The sequence below is a fragment of the Rhinoraja longicauda genome, chromosome 39 (assembly GCF_053455715.1).
Source record: "Rhinoraja longicauda isolate Sanriku21f chromosome 39, sRhiLon1.1, whole genome shotgun sequence".
Classification (NCBI taxonomy): domain Eukaryota; kingdom Metazoa; phylum Chordata; class Chondrichthyes; order Rajiformes; family Arhynchobatidae; genus Rhinoraja; species Rhinoraja longicauda.
The window spans coordinates 1675298-1694355 of record NC_135991.1 but is presented as its reverse complement, the minus strand read 5'-3'; positions in this window follow the sequence as shown (position 1 = coordinate 1694355).

Genomic DNA, 19058 nt, shown 5'->3' with positions numbered 1-19058 from the left:
CATGCCAGTTCATCGGTCAAAACATTGTGGATAGAAGTTGGGAGGTCATGTTGCAGTTGTAAGAGACGTTGGTGAGGCCGCATTTAATAAATTTTGTTCAATTTTGGGCACATTGGTATCAGAAAAATGCTGACAAGCAGGCAATTGCGTAGAGAAAATGTACGAGGATGATTCCAGGACTGGAGGGGCTGATCGAGAGGGAGAGATTCAGCAGGCTGGTACTTCATTCCTTGGTGCACAAGAGGATGAGGATTGATCATTTAGAGGTGAACAAAATAATGAGAGGAGTAGATCTGATAGACGTTCAGAATAGGGGAAGCAAGAACCATGGGACACGGGTTTAAGGTTATGGAGTGGGATTTAATAGGAAACTGAGGGGTCATGATATACACAAAGGGTGGTTGGTGTATGAAACGATCTGGCAGAGGAGTTAGCAACGTTTAAGGAATATTTAGACAGGTACATGGATAGCCACGTTTAGAAGAATATGGCCCGATGGCAGGCTGTGTAGATGAGACATGTGGGCCGGTGTGGACAGGTTGGGCTAAAGGGCCCGCTTCCACGTTGTAAGACTCTATGTCTCTATGAATCTATAACAGGATGGTGTGTTCAGTATTATTGCGGTAAGATATTCCTCACTTGTCCCTGGATATCTGTGCTAGGATTGGAGAACAGATTCACTTTATCGTGGTCAGTGATGGATCTGGATAAGCAGTGACATTATCATGGTGGTCAGTGATGGGTCTGGATAAGCAGGGACATTATCAATGTGGTCAGTGATGGGTTTGGATAAGCAGTGACATTATCAGTGTAGTCAGTGATGGGTTTGGAAAAGCAGTGACATGATCTAATTAAATCTGACCGTTATGTTTTATATTTGGTATGGTGCAAAGTAAAGAATCCTTTCTTTTTATTTCAGATGTTCGACTCTAAAGGGTTAACGCAGGTTCAGTATCTATAATTAATCTCATCTTTAATGAGCACTAACTCCATCTTGCTCAATCCAAGCTGGTAAACACGGCAGGCGAAGATGCATTGATTTGTTTTTTTTCATCGAATACTAATTAGCTCTCTCCGGCATACAATTGAGAGAATAACACACAATGCTGACAATTAAAATGCATCTTCAGATCTGAGAAAGGGGGAGTTCAGTAACTGCGCTGTGCCGTTCGCCAAGTGGGGACCAACTCTTCCGTCTGGGCTGTCCACACAGCAGTGCAGAGAAAGCTGCCACACACGCAGACTTTATTTATGTGCTTATTTGTCAAGTAATGCAAAAGAGCATATTTCCCATCATGCAGTGTGAGCCTGCTACACATAGAAACTGAAATAATCACTTCAATTATCAGGGACTGTTATTAAAAATGACCAATGTATATGACAGGGAATTATATTATTTTTTCTACTTAATCTGCATCTTTGAGTAATGTGGACACTTGTTGATGTTCAATTCCTCTGATTTCATGGCTAAAGTTTAATGGCAACTAAATATCCAAACAGTTGACATGCCGTTTAAAAGCAGTTTATTTGTCAGTGCTGTACCCGGCGCAAATTTCAGACTCAGTTTGCCGTGTTTCCTGAGGAGGGATATTGCATTTTATTTCATCTGAACTATTCCCATCGGACGGCATATGAATCAGCTCCCTCTAAACCATTCCCCTCATGTACCTGTCCAAATGTCTTTGTGTTCTTATTAGTATGACGCTACCTATGATCTATGCACCCTGACTGATATCACTGCAATGCCTACTACGCTCCACGGAATAAAGTCCTGACGTTCCCTGTTGCTCCGACCCTTGTTTCTGGGCAACGTGTTCCAAAATATCTTCTGCATTCTTTTCAATATAGTGGCATATTTCCTAAATATAATGACGAAAAATAATCACATTTCTCCAAGTGCGTCCTCATCCACGTCTTGTCCAACTGAACATAGCTTTCTAACTTTGATTTTTTTTTGCACTGACTGTTATCCGTGATATGTCCTTTTTCTTGTAACTATGTACTTTATTCTGAGCTCTTCTGCTCCACAACACTCCCCAGCTAAATGCCATTCACATTGAAGATCATGCCCTGGTTTGACTTCCCAAAATTAAAACCTCAAACGTATCAGAAAGAAACACTATTTGCTATTTCTCAGCCCACTTTCCAATTTGAAAAAGTTCCTGCTTTCATTCTTGCCAACTATTTTCACCGTCTGTGAGACCACCTACTTTAGTGTCAACTGCAAATTTAAACATTAATCCTTGTACATTGTCATACAACTCATTGATATGGATAACACACAACAATGAGCCCAGCGCCAATTCCTGAGACAAACCACCATTCCTTGACCAATGAACGGAACTGTACCATATGCCTCTTTACCACTATCTACTGCTGTTATCACATTCAGGGAACTATGGACTTGGATCCCAAGATCCCTTTATACATCAATGATGTTTAGGGTCATTAATTTTATATTTAGCACTTACATTTGACTACCCAAAATGCAACATCTCACATTTGCTCAGAATAAACCCCATCTGTGAATTTCCCCCACCCCTCCCATCGCTCTACTTGATCTATATGCCACTTTAAACTGAGACAGCCTCCCTCACATTCCACAACCCTGACAAACATGGTGTTATTTGCAAACTTACAAAGCAACCCGTGTATATTTACGTCCAAGATATCCATATGTATCATAAACAGCAGAGGTCCCTGCACAGATTCCTGTGTATCATTGCTTGTCACTGACCTGCAGCCTGAATATTGCCCTTCCACTACAACTCTATGTCATCTATCATTCAGACATTTCTGAATTCTTAGGACCGAGTCACTTTAATCTTGTGTGCCTTCAACTCCTGGATAGGGCTACCATGGAAGACTTTGTCAAAGGTCCGTAAAAGTATCAGCACATTATCAGTGTGGTCAGTGATGGGTCTGGATAAGCAGCGACATTTTCATGTGGTCAGTGAGGGCTCTGGATAAGCAGTGACCTTCTCAGTAATTAATCTCATCTGTAGTGAGCTCTCACTGCATCTTGCTGTTCTATCCACGTTCGCGGGTGCAGACATATTTATTTGTTATTTTCACTTTAATAGGCAGCGTTGATAATGAGTAAATAACTTTCTGTGGGGTACGATTTAAAGAATAACACATAATGCGTCTCTCCCTGCACCCCTCACACTCTCTCTCTCTCTCTCTCTCTCTCTCTCTCTCTCTCTCTCTCTCTCTCTCTCTCTCTCTCTCTCTCTCTCTCTCTCTCTCTCTCTCTCTCTCTCTCTCTCTCTCTCTCTCTCTCTCTCTCTCTCTCTCTCTCTCTCTCTCTCTCTCTCTCTCTCTCTCTCTCTCTCTCTCTCTCTCTCTCTCTCTCTCTCTCTCTCTCTCTCTCTCTCTCTCTCTCTCTCTCTCTCTCTCTCTCTCTCTCTCTCTCGCTCTCTCTGTCCTCTCTTTCCCTACTTTTCTGATTCTGCCTTCCCATCTCATCCCCTCTCTCCACAGTCATCCCCACTCCCTCCCCACACCCCCCGCTGTTTTGCCACATTCCTCTAATATCTCTCCCTACACACATCCAGCTCTCTCTCTGCACCCCCTCTCACCCCACTCTCCTCCCACTCTCCATCCCAACACTCCTGCTTTCTCCTCACATACTCAACACTCTCTCCATTCTCTCTCCCCACATTCCTCCCCACCTCTCCCCCACATTCCTCCCCATCTCTCTCCCCACGCACATCCCCTCTGCCCACACTCCTATCCCTCGCTTTCCCCACACTCCCGCGATCTCTCCCCATACTCCATCGCCCTCTCTCTCCCCATTCCTCGCATCACCACGCTCCTCTCCTCTCTCTTCCACACCTCCTCCACTCCCCAATCCTCCCCGTTTGTCATGAGGTCATAACTGATAGAAGAATTAGCGAGGGATAGAGAGCGGGAGAGAGAGGGAAAGAGAGGTGTGAGAGAGACGGGTGAGAGAGAGAGGGGGAGAGGGAGATAGGGAGGAGAGGGGGACAGAGTAGAGGAGGTGAGAGGAGAGAGAGTGGGGTCTCCTCAGTGGTTCCCTTTGTGCGTCGATAAGGCCTTTAATAACCGATTTGTTAGATCGGCACGCCGCTGAACTCCGAGCTGGTTAACTTTGTGTCTGTGCCTATCTAAGTAAATTCACACATGGGGTACAAATCTCGCACAAAAAAAACAGAATTTCCTCGTACATACCGAGTGATGGGTGTATAGACCGAGCTGCCAGAGGCATGTACTATTGCAATGTTTAAGAAACAGTTAGACATGTACTTGTGTAGGACAGTTTGAGAGCGATATGGGCCAAACGCGGGGAGGTGGGACTGGGATAGAAGGGGCATGTTGCATTGGAGTGGACGAGCTGGGCCGCAAATGTATCCGTGCTGCACGATTCCATGACTCTGTGACTCCATGAGATGGGACAGTGGACCTTGGGGCAAGGGCACACCTGGCGGACCTGTCATTGGTGGGAGATTGGACAATCATCCTGGGGATGGTTATACTAGATGGAGCGCGTTCCAAAGGCAGATCTGAATCGCGGGAGGAGATTGCGGGGGATCTGGCACAAACTTTCAGAGTCTCTCTTGCAACAGAGGATGTACCGGAGGACTGGAGGATAGCTAATGTGGTGCCATTATTTAAAAAGGGCAGTAGGGATAAACCTGGGAACTATAGGCCGGTGAGTCTGACATCGGTGGTGGGGAAGCTGCTAGAAAAGATTCTGAGGGACAGAATCAGTCTTCACTTGGATGATCGAGGGTTAATTAAGGATAGTCAACATGGCTTTGTTAATGGAAGGTCGTGTCTGACTAACTTGATTGAATTTTTTGAAGGGGTGACCAAGGAGGTAGATGGGGGTAGTGCAGTGGATGTGGTATACATGGATTTCAGTAAGGCTTTTGACAAGGTCCCACACAGGAGACTAGTCAAGAAGGTAAGAGCCCATGGGATCCAGGGCACCTTGGCAAAATGGATTAAAAAAACTGGCTTAGTGACAGAAGGCAGAGGGTGATGGTAGAAGGTTGCTTCTGTGACTGGAGGCCTGTGTCCACTGGGGTGCTGCAGGGATCGGTGTTGGGTCCCTTACTGTTTGTAATCTACATTAATGATCTGGATGTCAACGTACAGGGCATGATCAGCAAGTTTGCAGATGACACAAAGTTAGGGGGGGGGGGGTGAATAGTGAGGAAGTGATCTGCAAGCTGCAGGAAGATATAGATGAGATGGTCAGATGGGCGGAGCAGTGGCAGATGGAATTTAATCCTGAAAAGTGCGGGGTGATGCACTTTGGCAGGAATAACTTGGAGAGGGAGTACACCATGAATGGAAGGACCCTATGGAAGACAGGGGTACAGAGGGACCTTGGAGTACAGGTACACAAGTCCTTGAAGGCAGCAGGACAGGTGGACTGGGTGGTCAAAAAGGCATATGGGTTACTGGCCTTCATTAGCCGGGGCATCGAATATAAAAGTAGGGGTGTAATGATGGAATTGTACAGAACACTGGTGAGGCCACAGCTGGAGTATTGTGTACAGTTCTGGTCACCACATTATAGAAAGGATGTGATAGCTTTGGAGAGGGTGCAGAGGGTTGTTTTCCCTGGAGCTGAGAAGGCTGAGAAGGGACATGATCGAGGTGTACAAGATCATGAGGGGCATAGATAAGGTAGATGGCGGGAAACAGATGGTAAATGGTCCACCTCGCTCTCTGCGGTAGCTGGCGGCTCCGTCCTCCCTCCATCGCCGTCCGCGGTGGGCGAGCCGGGCGGACCGGGCCGACTGAAGGGTTTGGCCACTGGAAGGTTCAACAACGAGGGGACATAGATACAGGGTAAGGGGAGGGAGGTTTCGGGGGGATGTGAGAAAGAACTTTTTCACCCAGAGGGTGGTTGGAGTCTGGAACTCACTGCCTGGGGTGGTGGTGGAGGCAGAAACACTCAGAACGTTTAAGAGGCATTTGGATGGGCACTTGAAATGCTACAACATTCAGGGCTACGGTCCAAATGCGGGAAAATGGGATTAAAATTAGACTGTGTTTGGTAACGGGTGGCACGGACACGATGGGCCGACGGGCCTCTTTCTGTGCTGTAGGACTCTATGACTCTATGACTGATATCTATCTCTTTGGTGACCCTCGGACTATCCTTGATCGGACTTTGCTGTCTTTACCTTGCACTGAACGTTATCCCTTTACATGTATCTATACATTGCAAATGGCTCAATAGTAATCATATATTGCTTATCTACTGAATGGATAGCACGCGACAAATACTTTTCACTCCACCTCGGCATACGTGACAATAAACTAAACTAAACTAATAAACTAAACCAAACTTCTCCGAAGATGCAGCCTGACCCCCATTGGTTATGGATTGTGTATGATAGTGTGAGTATGTGAGTCCATACATGAATGTGTTCGCACGTGCACTTGAGTGTGAATATGTGAGATTGTGGAAACGTGTCGGAGTGTGTATGTTAGTGTAAGTGTATGCATTTGCATAATTTTCAATGATTCGGTGATACTTTATTTTCACATGTACACAGGTGAAGTGAAATGCTTAGTATTGCAGACAACCCGGTCAAATCATGCAGCAGACCTCATCTCGGCAGTACGCAAGTGTCGCCACATTTTCACGCCGACAAAGTTACCAACGTTGGCCGAATATTTCTATCTCCTGCCTGCCGCCGCACCGCGGGTCACCCCTTCGTTTCCGGTGGCCTTCCTCGCTGTCCGATGGTCCACCTCGCTCTCTGCGGTAGCTGGCGGCTCCGCCCTCCCTCCATCGCCGTCCGCGGTGGGCGAGCCGGGCGGACCGGGCCGTCTGAAGGGTTTGGCCCCGCTCACCGGGAACACTGCCGGCCGCTTTGCGCTGCGCTGCTCGCGAACACCCCAGGAACCATCTGAATCCCAAAATGTGTAAGTGTGCATGCACATCTGCGTGTGTGAGTGCGGCAGGGTTTATAAGAGTTTCTGCATTTGTGTGTGTTTATGTCTGCGCGAGTGCGTAAGTGAGCGTGTGAGCATTAGTAAATGTGGGTGCAAGAGCAATTGAATGTATCTGAGGGAATGTATCTGTGTTTGTGAGTGAAAGTGTTTGCGTGTGTGAGTGTGTGTGGCTGTTTGTCTGTGAGACAATGTGAGAGAATATGTGGGAATGTGAGTTTGTCAGAGTGTTTACGTATGTAATTGTTTGATAGTGAGTGTGTGTGTGTGTGTGTGTGTGTGTGTGTGTGTGAGAGTGTATGATGGTGTTGACACAATAGACAATCGACAATAGGTGCAGGAGGAGGCCATTCGGCCCTTCGAGCCAGCACCGCCATTCAATGTGATCATGGCTGATCATTCTCAATCAGTACCCCGTTCCGGCCTTCTCCCCATACCCACTGACTCCGCTATCCTTAAGAGCTCTATCTAGCTCTCTCTTGAATGCATTCAGAGAATTGGCCTCCACTGCCTTCTGAGGCAGGGAATTCCACAGATTCACAACTCTCTGACTGAAAAAGTTTTTCTTCATCTCAGTTCTAAATGGCCTACCCCTTATTCTTAAACTGTGCCCCTTGTTCTGGACACCCCCGACATTGGGAACATATTTCCTGCCTCTAACGTGTCCAACCCCTTAATAATCTTATACGCTTCGATAAGATCTCCTCTCATCCATCTAAATTCCAGTGTAATCAAGCCTAGTCGCTCCAGTCTTTTAACATATGACAGTCCCGCCATTCCGGGAATTAACCTAGTAAACCCACGCTGCACGCCCTCAATAGCAAGAATATCCTTCCTCAAATTTTAGACCAAAACTGCACACAGTACTCCAAGTGCGGTCCCACTTGGGCCCTGTACAACTGCAGAAGGACCTCTTTGCAAATATACTCAACTCCTTTTGTTACGAAGGCTAACATTTCATTGGCTTTCTTCACTGCCTGCTGTACTTGCATGCTTCCTTTCAGTGACTGATGCAAAAGGACACCCAGATCTAGTTGTACGTCCCCTTTTTCCTAACTTGACACCATTCAGATAATACTCTGCCTTCCTATTAACAGCGAGTGCGTTCGTGCCAAAGTGTATGCGAATGAGTGCGTATCTCTGCGTGCTAGTGCGTGTGTATGTATGTTAGTGTGAGTGCATGTGTACGTGTGACTGTGTGAGAGTTTATTTGAGTGCTTGTGATTGTATGAGAGGGATGGAACAGCAATGGCAGGTATTCCTGGGAATAATGCAGAAGTTGCCGGATCAATTTATCCCAAAGAGGAGGAAAGATTCTAAGGGGAGTAAGAGGCACCCGTGTTTGACAAGGGCATTCAAGGAGAGCATAAAAATAAAAGAGAAGACGTACAACATAGCAAAGAAGAATGGGAAGCCAGAGGATTGGGACTCTTTTAAAGAGCAACAGAAGATAACTAAAAAGGCAATACGGGGAGGAAAGATGAGGTACGAGGGTAAGCTAGCCAATAATATAAAGGAGGATAGTAAAAACATTTTTAGGTATGTGAAGAGGAAAACAATAGTCAAGGCAAATATGCGTCCTTTGAAGACAGAAGCAGGGGAAATTATTATGGGGAACAAATAAATGACATACGAGTTGAACCGATACTTTGGACCTGGCTTCACTAAGAAAGATACAAACAATCTCCCAGATGCTCTAGTGGCCAGATATCCTAGGGTGATGGATTCATTATTCACTAATTTATCCTCTAAGTGCAAGCCAATTGCTACAAAATCAAGACATTTTAGTAAGGATGACAAAAACTTTATCAGCACAGAAGTAACTAATCTTTTACGAGAAGGTATCATAGAGCCCAGCTCTTCCTCTTAGAGGGCACAAGTTGTCGTGGTTAAGGACCCCTTGGAGAGACATAGAAAGAGACTCTGCATTGATTACTCTCAAAATATAAACGAGTTCACGGAGCTTGACGCATATCCATTACCTCGTATAGAAGATATTATCAATACATTAGCTAAGTATAAGGTATTCTGTACTTTTGACCTAAAAAGTGCTTACTACAAAATTCCTTTGAAAGAATCAGAAAATAAATACACCGCGTTTGAAGCAAATTGAAAAGTATACCACTGCTGCAGAGTTCCTTTTGGTGTAACTAATGGTGTGGCAGTTTTTCAGAGGGAGATGGAAAAACTTGTTGAACCGGAAAACTTAAAGATACTTTCCCTTATCTTGATAATATAACTATTGCAGGAAAAGACCAAGCTGAACATGACAAAAATGTACAACGGTTTTTAGAAGTTGTACATTCTAAAAATCTAACATTAAATGAGGCTAAGTCAATAATATCAGTGTCATTAATTAATATTCTTGGTTATTGGGTTGGAAATGATATGATCAAGCCTGATCCAGAAAGACTCCGCCCACTCCAATAGATACCTGTTCCAGCTACATTAAACTCTCTTGGATTGTTTGCATATTATGCTAAATGGATACCAAATTTTTCTCAAAAAAATCAATCTTTGATTAGAGCAAAATCTTCCCCCCTTGACTCTAAAGCAATTGATGCCTTTACTTCTTTAAAGAAACAATGAGAATCTGCGACATTACACGCCATCGATGAGGATCTCCCATTTGTTGTTGAACGTGATGCCTCTGATTTAGCAGTATCAGCAACATTAAATCAAGGAGGACAACCAGTGGCTTTCATGTCTCATACTCTCCAAGGTAGTGAATTGCATTATCCACCCGTCGAAAAGGAAGCTACAGCAATAATTGAAGCAGTGAGAAAATGGAGTAATTTCCTTGCTCGCCAGCACTTCACTTTGATAACAGATCAGCGTTCAGTAGCTTTTATGCTAGATAATCGGAAGCGAACGAAGAGTAAAAACAGTAAAATTCACGAATGGAGGATTGAATTATCTGCATATAGTTATTCAATTGAGTACCGCCCTGGTAAGGATAATGTTGCTCCGGATGCATTAACTCGAGCATTTTGTGCCTCTGTTCATTCTTCTGCACTCACTGATCTTCACAATGGGCTGTGTCATCCTGGAGTCACTCGTATGTTACACTATGTTCGTTCCAAAAACTTGCCTTTCTCTACAGGAGATGTGAAGATGACGTTTGCTTCATGTAGAAGCTGTGCTGAATTAAATCAAATGTTTTTCCGTCCTGAAGAAGGAAGATTGATCAAAGCTACTCAACCTATGGAATGTTTGAGTATTGACTTCAAAGGGCCTTTACCATCCTCCTCTCAAAATGTTTATATACTTACCATAGTTCCTCTATGGTTCACCCTCAAAAATCATCAACAAACTCCAACACATCCAGAACTCCGCTGCCCGTCTAATCACCCACTCCCCGATCCGTGACCATATCACCCCCGTCCTTTACAAGCTCCACTGGCTCCCCATCCCCCAGAGAATCCAGTACAAAATCCTCCTCATGACATACAAAGCCCTCCATAACCTGGCCCCATCCTCCCTGACTGACCTCCTCCACAGACGCACTCCCACCCGTACCCTCCGCTCTGCTGCTGCTAACCTCCTGTCCCCCCCCCATCCGGACCAAACTCAGATCCTGGGGGGACAGGGCTTTCTCCATCGCTGCTCCCACCCACTGGAACTCACTACCCCAAACCGTCAGAGACACCTCCTCACTAACCACATTCAAAACATCACTGAAGTCTCACCTGTTCAGCACTGCCTTCAATCACTGACCGTTACCTCACCTTTTTCCTTTTCTCTTCGTTTACTCATTTATCTATTTATTTTCTTTTATCTTTTAGTAAACCTTGTAAAGCGTCTTTGAGTGTTAGAAAAGCGCTATATAAATGTAATGCATTATTATTATTATTATTATTATAGTTGATGAATATTCGATGTTTCCATTTGCCTTTCCTTGTCGAAATATGTCAGCTGCTACGGTTATCCAATGTTTAGATCAACTGTTTTCATTCTGTGGATTTCCATGTTACATACATTCTGATAGGGGCACCTCATTCATGTCAAAAGATTTAAAGGACTACCTTTCTAATAGAGGGATTGCAAAAAGTAAAACAACACCATATCATCCTATTGGAAATGGTCAGGTTGAGAGGTATAACGGAATCATTTGGAAAGCAGTGAAACTGGCTTTAAAATCAAATTACATACCAGATCGGCAGTGGGAATGTGTTCTACCAGATGCATTACACTCCATCAGATCTCTACTGTCAACTGCTACCAATACTACTCCACATGAGCGGTTCTTTAACTTAAAACGGAGTTCTTCTAGTGGTACCTCGCTGCCATCATGGTTGACTAGCCCCGGGCCTGTGTTGCTTCGTCGATATGTCCGATCAAATAAGAATGAGCCCTTTGTTGATGAAGTTGAACTGACTGATGTCAACCCTTCTTATGCAACAATCAAGTATCAGGATGGACGTCAGTCAACTGTCTCACTTCGTGACCTTGCACCATGTCCATCTTCTCCATCAGCTCCATCACTCATTGATAATATTAATCCAGAACTTCCTTCAACACTCTATAAATAATTCTAAAATTGAAAATGTAAATAATATGAGTGAAGTTGATGACCAGGCAATATATGTCCCACCAACTATTGAAACACCATTATCTCCTGATGCTCCAGTGCTGCGACGGGCATCAAGACATACTAAACCCCCTGACCGTCTCAATTTATAAATAGGAGGGGAGAATGAAGTGTGCGCATGTGCGGGACTCTCGGGCGGACGAGGCCTGCGGAATCAGCGATAATATCCAGAAGCTTTGAAGATGTGTATTACGGAAATGAGTTGCTTAAAGCTTAAATGAAGTTTAAGTAAATTGGAATTTGCATTTGCCTCACAACAACCCCCTAGCTAACTTCCTCCCATTACCTTCAATCCCACAAGCTGGCTACTTCCCACACTCCATATTTCTCCAAGCTGGATACCTCCCATTCCTTACTCCCCGAACCTGGCTACTCCGATCTCTTACACCCCCAAGCTTACTAACTCCCATCCAACTTACACCATCAAGCTGGATTCCTCCCATCCACCTTACTCCCCCAATAGGCTACCTCCCATCCCTTGCTCCCTCAAGCTGGCTATCTTCCATTTCCCTCACTCCCGGAAGCTGGTTTCCTCCCGTTCCCATTACCCTCAAAGCTGGCTACTTCCCACTGTTCTTATTGCTCCAAGCTGGCTCCCTCCCATCTCTTACACTCCGAAGCTGGCTACTCCCATTCCTTACTCTCCCAAGCTGACAGCCTCCCATACCGTACTACCGAAAGGTGGCTTTCTCCCTTCCCTTACTCCCCAAGCTGGCTACACCAGTCCTTTGCACCCCCAAGCTGGCTACCTGCCATCCCTTACCCCCCCAAGCTGGCTAGCTCCGTTCAAAGTTACTCCCCAAGCTGGCTACTCCAGTCCTTTATACCCCCACGCTGGATCGCTCCCATCGCTTACTCCCCCAAGCTGGCTACCTCCAATTCGCCGAACTCCCGCAAACAGGCTACCAAACATCCCTTGCTCCCTCTATCTAGCTATCTCCCATCCCTGACACCCCCCAGCTGCTACCTCCCACCCATTACTCCCGCAATCAAGATACCTCACATTCCCCTTACTCCCCCAAGATATCTTCATCCCATTCCGCTTACTCCCCCAACTGGCTACCTCCCGTCCCTTACTCTCCCATGGAGACTGCGTCCCATCCTTTACTCCCCTAAGCTGGCCACGTCCCATCGGTAACTCCCCCAAGCTGCACACCTCCAATCCCTTGGTCCCCCAAGCTGGCTTCCTTCCATCCCTTCCGCTTCCAAGCTGGCAACATCCCAGCCCTTACTTCCCCAAGCTGGCTTCCTCCCTACTCCCCCAAACGGGCTACCTACCTTTCTCCTTGCTCCAGCGAGCTGGCTACCTGCCGTCCCCTTTTAACCCCCAAGCTGGATTCCTCCCATTGCCCTTACTCCCCCAAGCTGGCTATCTCCCAGTCTCCTTATTCCCACAAGCCGCATATCTCCCATCCCTTACTCCCACAAACTGGCTACCTCCCATCCATTACTCCACGTCGCTGGCTACCTCCCATCCCTTACTCCCCCAAGCTTGCTATCACCCATCCTCCTTACTTCCCTAAGCTGGCCACGTCCCATCCCTTACTCCCCCAAGCATACTACCTCCCATCCATCTTACACCATCAAGCTGTATTCCTCCCATCCCCCTTACTCTCCCAAGTGCCTGCCTCTCATCCCTTGCTCCCTCAAGCTGGCTATATCCCATTTCCCACACTCCCCGAAACTGGTTTCCTCCAGTTCCCATTACTCCCCCAAGCTAGTTTTCTCCCACTCCCATTATTTCTCCAAGGTGGCTACCTCCCATCCCTTACTCTCCCAAGATGTCCACGTCCCATCCGTTACTCCCAGAAGCTGCCTACCTCCCATGTCCCTTACTCCGCCTAGCTGGCTATCAACCATTCGCCTTACACCCCCAAGCTAACTTCCTCCCATTACCTTTAATCCCACAAGCTGGCTACTTCCCACTCTCCATATTTCTCAAAGCTGGATACCTCCCATCTCTTACACCCCGAAGCTGGCTACTCTCATCCCTTACTCCCCCAAGCTTACTACCTCACATCCAGCTTACGCCATCATGCTGGATTCCTCCCATCCCCCTTACTCCCCCAACTGGATACCTGCCATCCCTTGCTCCCTCAAGCTGGCTATCTTCCATTTCCCTCACTCCGCGAAGCTGGTTTCCTCCCGTTCCCATTACTCCCCCAAGCTGGCTGCTTCCCACTCTTCTTATTTCTCCAAGCTACCTCCCATCTCTTACCCCCATCCCCCCGAAGCTGGCTACTCCCATTCCTTACTCTCCCAAGCTGACACCATTCCATACCTTACTCCCAAAAGGTGGCTTTCTCCCTTTCCTTTGCTCCACAAGCTGGCTACACCAGTCCTTTACACCACCAAGCTGGCTTCCTCCCTACCATTACTCCCCCAAGCTGGCTATCTGCCATCCCTTACCCCCAAGCTGGCTACCTCCCTTCCCTTACTCCCCAAGCTGACTACTCCAGTCCTTTACACCCCCATGCTGGCTCGCTCCCATCCCTTACTCCCCCAACCTGGCTACCACCCATCCCTGACACCCTCAGCTGGCTACCTCCCATCCATTACACCACCCAGCTGGCTACCTCCCATCCATTACTCCCCAAATCAGGATACCTCACATTCCACTTACTCCCCCAAGCTTGCTATCACCCGTTCCCCTTACTCCCCCAAGATATTTTCATCCCATTCCTCTTACTCTCCCAAGCTTGCTACCACCCTTTCCTTACTCCCCAAGCTGGCGCCCTCCCATCTCTTAGTACCGAAAGCTGGCTTTCTCCCATCAGTTACTCCCCAAGCTTTCTTATTCCATCCCTTATTCCCCGAAGCTGGCTATTTCCCACCCCTTTCTTCCCCATGCTGGATACTTCCCTTTCCCCTTACTCCCCCAAACTGGCTACCTCACGCCCGCTAATCATCCCCCAAGCTGGCTACCTCCCATTCCTTACACTCCCTCAGCTGGTTACCTCCCAACCCCTGCTCCCCCAAGCTGGAGACCTCGTATTCGCCTTACTCTCCCAAGCTGGCTGCTTGCCATCAGTTACTCCCCAATTTTGCTACTTCCCATCCCTTACTCCCCCAAGCTGGGCTACTTCGAATCCCCTTACTCCCAAAAGCTGGCTTCACCCATTCCCCTTACTCCCCCAAGCTGGCTATCTCCCGTTCCCCTTACTCCCTCAAGATATCATATCATATCATATCATATATTTACAGCCGGAAACAGGCCTTTTCGGCCCTCCAAGTCCGTGCCGCCCAGTGATCCCCGCACATTAACACTATCCTACACCCACTAGGGACAATTTTTACATTTACCCAGCCAATTAACCTACATACCTGTACGTCTTTGGAGTGTGGGAGGAAACCGAAGATCTCGGAGAAAACCCACGCAGGTCACGGGGAGAACGTACAAACTCCTTACAGTGCAGCACCCGTAGTCAGGATCGAACCTGAGTCTCCGGCGCTGCATTCGCTGTAAAGCAGCAACTCTACCGCTGCGCTACCGTGCCGCCCTAATCTTCATCCCATTCCGCTAACTCTCCCAAGCTTGCGTCCTCCCATCCCTTACTCCCTCAAGCTCGCTAACTCCATTCCATTACTCCCCCAAATGTGTTACTTCCCATCTCTTACTGCCCCATGCTGGCCACGTCCCATCCGTTATTCCCCAAGCTGTCCACCTCCAATCCCTTGCACCCCCAAGCTGACGTCCTTCCATCCCTTACTGCACCAAGCTGGCTACCTCCCAACTCATACTTCCCCAAGCTGGCTTCCGCCCATTCTCCCAACTCCACCAATCTGGCTATCTCCCATTCCATTTACGCCCCAAGCTGTCTTCCTCCCATTCTTCTTACTGCCCCAAATCCGGCTACCCCCCATTCCCCTTACTCCCAAAGCTGGCTATGTCCCGTTCCCCCTACTCCTCGAAGGTATTTTCATCCGCTTACTCTCCCAAACTTTCTACTTCCCCGTCCCCTTACTCCCCCAAGCTGCCTACTTCCCATCTTTTACTCCCCCAAGCTGGCTATCTCTCTCTTCCCCTTTAAACCCCCAAGCTGGCTACCTCCCATCTCTTACTCCCATAAGCTTGCTCCCTCCGATCCCTTACTCCCCCAAGCTGGCTTCCTCCCATCCCTTACTCCCCCAAGCTGGCTACCTCCCACCCCTTATTCCCCCAAGCTGGCTACCTCCCTACCCCTTCCCTCGCCCCAAGCTGTCTTCTTTCCATGCCCGTTAATCCCCAAGCTTGCAACCCCCCCCGCCATCCCTTACTCTGCTAAGCTGGCTTTCTCCCATAAAATGTTCGCGAGTTTGGGGAGTCCAGAACCAGGGGTCATAGTTGAAGTATAAGGGGTAGGCCATTTAAGAATGAGATGAGGAAAAACGTTTCCACGCAGAGAGTTGCGAATCTGTAGAGTTCTCCACCACAGAAGGCAGTGGAGACCGATTCACTGCACGTTTTCAAGAGAGAGTTTGATTTAGCTCTTAGGGCTCAGGAAATCAAGGGATATGGGGACAAAGCCGGAACGAGGTACAGAATTTGGATGGTCAGCCATGATCATATTGAATGGCGATCCTGGCTCGAACGGCCGAATGGCTTACTCCTGTACCTATTTTCTATGTTTATATGACACTATGCTCCGAAGTTCTCTATCTCCTTCTTGTACTTCGGCTCGTTATTCTTCGTGTCGCCACACCAGAGTGACATCATTTAACATTGTAGATAGTAGTCGAGCCGAATTTTCCCGCAGGCCGTAGGTATAATGTGAGCCAACGAGGGGACGGAGAACACATCCTCGTGGGGCAGCGACGTGGAGAATCTTCGGGGCGGAGGCATTGTCACGTATCAAACTGAGGAAGGATCTCGACCCGAAACGTTACCCACTGCTTCTCTCCAGAGATGCTGCCTGTCCCGCTGAGTTACTCAAGCATTGTGTGTCTATCTTTGGTTTAAAGCGGCATTTGCAGTTCCTTGCTACATAGATAGCTCGATAGATAGCTAGATAAATGTATAGATAGCTCTATTTCTCGATAGCCAGAAAGTCAGTTGGCTAGATAGATAGCTAGCTGGCTCGATTGCTGTAAGTCTTCATGAATAAATGTTTAGATAGGCAGTTGCCTGGGCGGCTAGATGGTGGACGATGATATGGCAAGGTGTCCAGTTGTCGTTCTGCAAGATGGCTGGTCGGCTCGCTGGCTAATTGTCTAGATGCCCAGATGGCTAGATGGATAGACGGCTAGATGGATTGATAGCCTGATTTTTATTCAGCTAGCTGCATAGACAGCTGGATAGATAACCACTGAGCCAGATAGCTAGAAAGATACATAGCTAGATTGCTAGATTTTTTATAGCTAGATAGGATAAATAGCAAATAGCTACCTTGACAGCTAAATGTGTAAAGAGCTGTGAGATAACTATAAGCTATTGAACTCTTACATAGAATAGAATATAGGTCCAGGCAGAGACCAAAACTGTACACAATACTCCAGATGTGGTCTTACCAGGGCCCTATACAACTGCAGAAGAACCTCTTTACTCCTATACTGAAATCCTCTCGTTATGAAGGCCAACATGCCATTAGCTTTCTTTGCTGCCTGCTGTATCTGCACGCCACTTTCAGTGACTGGTGTACAAGGACACCCAGGTCTCGTCGCACTTCCCCCTTACCTAATCTGACATCATTGAGATAATAATCTGCCTCCTTGTTTTTGCCGCCAGAGTGGATAACCTCACATTTATCTATATTATACTGTATCTACCACGCATCTGCCCACTTACTCAACCTGTCCTGGTCACCCTGCAACCTGATAACATCCCCTTCACATTTCACACTGCCACCCAGGTTTGCGTCATCCGCAAACTTGCTAGTGTTGCTTCTAATTTCCTGATCCAAATCATTAATATATATTGTAAACAGTTGCGGCCCCAACACCGAGCCTTGCGGCACTCCACTCGCCACTGTCTGCCATTCTGAAAAGGACCCGTTTACTCCTACTCATTGCTTCCTGTCTGTCAACCAATGTTCTATCCACGTCAACACCCTACCCCCAATACCATGTGTTCTAATTTTGCTCGCCAATCTCCCGTGTGGGGCCTTATCAAATTCCGTTCACCTCTCCCTGTGTGGGCATGGTCCTCAGAGAAAAATTACCATGGTAGATTTGAAATAAGACAGAAATACATATTAGACAATACAATAACCGACGTGATGGTTCCGACTACGTTTGGACAATCTCATGGCGTTTTGTGCTTACAAATAATCTAAGGCATCTGTGATTAATTTACGAGATGCAGGCTGTCGTTGCGTGCGACTCAGATCTTAGTGTCCGTGTGCAACCACCTGCCTGTCCACGGGATGGATTCCAACATCTACATCCCTTCGAACAGGGAGCGGCCTTTCTGCTGAAACCAAATCCAACCGGTACGGCAACAAAGTGTTATTCAGCTGTAAATAAAATGGTTTTAAATATGTTCTTTAATATTTCTGAAAGGCCGATTCGGTGCCGTTAACCACGTTTATTCGAGAGTACGTTTCCGTTGGGCTATTGTTTTATTTCCACAGTAATGCGCTTCTCTGTCGCGTGGCAGGTGAGGGATGTTTGAGCTGAAACTCGTACTGCGGCGGGCAGCACCGTTCACACATTGGGCGGAGCTGAAACGCACCCATTGCATGGGGCGGATCCGATTCACAGCTTGGGATTCGTTGAAGTAAAACAAAAACACCCGAATGGAATAGCAAAGACAGAAGTTGTGAGATCTACACGGAAATCCAGGCAGAATATGATTGACATTGTGGGGTCTTTGATGTTGCTGCCTATGTCTTCTCCACTTGCCCCCCCCCCCTTTCCCTTCTTCCCGCTTTCTGACCAGTCCTGGACCAGTGATCCGGTCGCTCTATGAGGGTGGAAACGGGACTGCGGCAGTACACCTTTAACCCGGGCCGGAGTAAATTCTATTTAATCCTTTCGGCTACGGGGAATGCAGGAACAGGAACGGATTTAAACATAACCTGTAGAAATTCTCTCAGCGGTATCCCAGGCAACATTTCCGTCGTCCTTCTCCCCGTTGTTGCTCCCGGTAGCCACCAGTCAGCAGTAAGGCCTCCTCTTGCAGCCAAGTCCGGGTCTCCCCCGGCTCCCACAGACACATTACACATCAGGTACTGGGCACCGTGCGACTTGCAACCACATTAACCCACTCTAATCCACTGGCATTTTCCACGTATACGGTGTTACCCGGCTGACCGGGCTTGTGTTCAGGTTCCAACTGTTCCCGGGCGATGAGTGGAGACCGAACTCTTCAGCTCATTGCCGGATGAACACGCTGCGCGGGACAACGAGTCGTTCTTCATCCCGCACCCGAGATATCAGCCCGAGATTTCCCGACCGAAACTAAAACAACCCACAAAGAGAAACGTGTTCTCCGATTCAACAGAACAGTTCATGTATGTGGCTTAAGCTGGTATCAGACGTGCACACAGAGGGAGAAGGAACCGCGATTGACTCTCATTAATGAGACCATAAACAAATAGCAGGAAGGAGA